At 41.3% G+C, this 3776-nt stretch overlaps 1 non-coding gene across 1 annotated transcript; it reads right to left on the bottom strand.

Annotated features, from left to right (window-relative positions):
• Positions 1-3460: 3460 nt before the first annotated feature.
• On the bottom strand, positions 3461-3564 carry LOC117307979 (U6 spliceosomal RNA). The gene has a single exon (XR_004521920.1). It is a non-coding gene; the product is annotated as a U6 spliceosomal RNA (small nuclear RNA).
• Between the last annotated feature and the right edge of the window lie 212 nt (positions 3565-3776).

The raw sequence follows: 3776 nt of genomic DNA, 5'->3' as shown, positions 1-3776 counted from the left end.
TTACTCAAATCGTTAAACATAGGAGCTACCATATGACCCAGCAATTTCACTCCTAGAAATATGCCCAGGAGAAATGAAAAATGCGTCTTACATAAAAAGTGTGCAAAGGGCTTCCCTGGTGGCACAGTGGTTGAGAGTCCGCCTGCCGATGCAGGGGACACGGGTTCGTGCCCCGGTCCGGGAAGATCCCACACGCCGCGGGGCGGCTGGGCCCGTGAGCCATGGACGCTGAGCCTGCGCGTCCGGAGCCTGTGCTCCGCAACGGGAGAGGCCACAACAGTGAGAGGCCCGCGTACGGAAAAAAAAAAAAAAGTGTGCATGAATATTCATTCCCAGATTCCTACCTCAAACCTACAAACCTATGACCACCTGCATTTTTCCTATCTCAGAGAAAGAGGTTTTCCTGTGTGCTCCATTTTCCTCTCTGTGCCTTGGGGCAGCCTAAGCTTTCATCTCCTCCTTCATTTCTATGTTTCTTCTCCACTGGTTCCTTCATCTCATCATATAAATATGTTCGTCTCTCCCAATAAAAACAGAGAAAACAACAACTCCCCCTCTCTATCAGTCTGTACGATGTCCTTCTTTCCTTCAGGTTTCCTGAAGATGATTTACCCTCCTCGTCTTTATCCCCTTCTTCCTCATTCACACCCCAAACCACAGCAGCCAGGCTCTCCAAGCTCCTACCCCATCTGTGATTGCAAAATTCCAGGCCCCTCCTTCAGGCTTTATCTTACTTGACCTCTCTTTGGCATTAATCACTCCCTTCTCCAAACTCCCTCAACCCCACTCTCTGCCTCTGGGCCTGCTCTTTTTTTTTTTTTTTTTTTAATTTATTTTTATTTATTTGGCTGTGCCGGGTCTTAGTTGCAGCATGCGGGATCTTTAGTTGCAGCATGCGGGATCTTTAGTTGCAGCATGCGGGATCTTTTAGTTGTGGCATGCGGGCTCTTAGTTGCAGCATGTGGGATCTAGTTCCCTGACCAGGGATCGAACCCAGGCCCCCTGCATTGGGACCACGGAGGGAGTCTTAACCGCTGGACCACCAGGGAAGTCCCTGGGCTCTTCTACGCGTTTACTCCTGCCTCTTCCTCCACTCACTACTTCTAGGTCTCCTTCAGGGGCTTCTCTTCCTCCCCCATTTCTTAACATTGGTTTATTTCTCAGCCCTCTTCTCTTTTCAATCCTCAGACTTTCCCTGGAGATTTCTTTGGAGAAATGGCTGATTCTAGGACTAGGGCAGGGAAAATACAAGATGAGCTTGTATGATTTTGTAAAGCCAGAAAACAAGGAAATCCTCAGGAAGAAAAGCAGGGGAAGTAGAAGGGTAGTGTCAAAAGAGCACAGACGCCAACATGAAAGAACTCCCAGTGGCCAGAGCTGGAACAATTTGAGTAATACAATATATCACAATAGTATTGGATTATAACCCATAAAATAAAATAAATATCCATGAGTCTAAAGTTATATCAATAAATGATTGAATGAATAAATAAGTAAATGAGGAGAAGAGAAAATTCTTCCTTACAGAAGAATTCTAATAGATACTGCCCCCTCCAAGAAGTGGAACTTAATTCCCCTCTCCTTGTGTGTGACTGGACTCAGAGACTCACCTTCAAAGAACAGAGTATGAAAAATGGAAATTTTACAGTGACAAAACCTGGCAAACACCACCTTAATCAAGTGATCTAGATCAACATCCCTGGTGATAAATCATATTGATTAGCATGTTCCCAACGCTATAAGGGCATTTCACCTCTGTGCCTTTCTAAAAACTCATAGCTGCTTTCTAAACAAGAGAAAGACAACAGACAAATCCAAGTTGAGGGGCATCCTTCAGAATACCTGAGTAGGACACTTCAAAAGTGTCGAGGTCATGATAACCATCAGAGGTGGGAGGAAATTTATGAGACATGTCCTTCCTTGAGGGGACCTGAGCCGTGTACATCCCTAACACATCCCCCAAGTGCGATCCTTAAACACTAGGTTTTAGTTTTACCTGTTATTTTGAAGAAAAGACCTTTTAAAAATTAATTCGTTTATTTATTTTTATTGAGATATAGTTGATTTATAAGATTATATAAGTTTCAGGTGTACAACATAGTGATTCACAATTTTTAAAGTTTATACTCCTTTTATAGTTATTATAAAATATTGGCTATATTCCTTATGCTGTACAATCTATCCTCTTAGCTTATTTATTTTATACATAGTAGTTTGTACCTCTTAATCCCCTACTCCTATCTTGCACCTACCCCTTCCCTCTCCTCTTATAACCACTAGTTTGATCTCTATATCTGTGAGTCTGTTTCTTTTTTGTTATATTCACTCGTTTGCTCTATGTTTTAGATTCCACATATAAGTGATAACATACAGTATTTGTCTCTCTCTGTCTGACTTATTTCACTAAGCATAAGATCCTCCAAGTCTATCCATATTGTTGCAAATGGCAAAATTTCATTCTTTTTTAGAACTGAGTAGTATTCCATTGTGTATATATATATATTTAACATCTTTATTAGAGTATAATTGCTTTACAATGGTGTGTCAGTTTCTGCTTTATAACAAAGTGAATCAGTTATACATATACATATGTCCCCATATCTCTTCCCTTTTGCATCTCCCTCCCTCCCACCCTCCCTATCCCACCTCTCTAGGTGGTCACAAAGCACCGAGCTGATCTCCCCGTGCTATGCGGCTGCTTCCCACTAGCTATCTATTTTACGTTTGGCAGTGTATATATGTCCATGTCACTCTCTCACTTTGTCCCAGCTTACCCTTTCCCTTCCCCGTATCCTCAAGTCCATTCTCTAGTAGGTCTGCATCATTATTCCCGTCTTGCTCCTATGTTCTTCTGACCATTTTTTTTTTTTAGATTCCATATATATGTATTAGCATACGGTATTTGTTTTTCTCTTTCTGACTTACTTCACTCTGTATGACGGTCTCTAGGTCCATCCACCTCACTACAAATAACTCAGTTTCGTTCCTTTTTATGGCTGAGTAATATTCCATTGTATATATGTGCCACATCTTCTTTATCCATTCATCTGTCGATGGACACTTAGGTTGCTTCCATGTCCTGGCTATTGTAAGTAGAGCTACAATGAGCATTGTGGTACATGACTCTTTTTTAATTATGGTTTTCTCAGGGCATATGCCCAGTAGTGGGATTGCTGGGTCGTATGGTAGTTCTATTTTTAGTTTTTTAAGGAACCTCCATACTGTTCTCCATAGTGGCTGTATCAATTTACATTCCCACCAACAGTGCAAGAGGGTTCCCTTTTCTCCACACCCTCTCTAGCATTTATTGTTTGTAGATTTTTTGATGATGGCCATTCTGACTGGTGTGAGATGATATCTCGTTGTAGTTTTGATTTGCATTTCTCTAATGATTAATGATGTTGAGCATTCTTTCATGTGTTTGTTGGCAATCTGTATATCTTCTCTGGAGAAATGTCTAAAAAATATGAAACGCTTCACGAATTTGCGTGTCATCCTTGTGCAGGGGCCATGCTAATCTCTGTATCGTTCCAATTTTAGTATATGTGCTGCCGAAGCAAGCACCCACTGTATGTATATTGTTGGACACTTAGGTTGCTTCCATATCTTGGCCATTGTAAACATGCTGTATGAACACTGGGAGTTCATATGTCTTTTCAAATTAATGTTTTCATTTTCTTCACATATATACCAAAGAGTGGAATTGCTGAATCATATGGTAGTTCTGTTTTTAGTTTTTTGAGGAACTTCCGTACCATTTTCCACAGTGGCTGCAC

Source organism: Tursiops truncatus, chromosome 14, assembly GCF_011762595.2.
Source record: "Tursiops truncatus isolate mTurTru1 chromosome 14, mTurTru1.mat.Y, whole genome shotgun sequence".
NCBI classification, from domain to species: Eukaryota; Metazoa; Chordata; class Mammalia; order Artiodactyla; family Delphinidae; genus Tursiops; species Tursiops truncatus.
The sequence above is the reverse complement of the archived record's forward strand: the minus strand, read 5'-3'. Positions and strand labels throughout refer to the sequence as shown.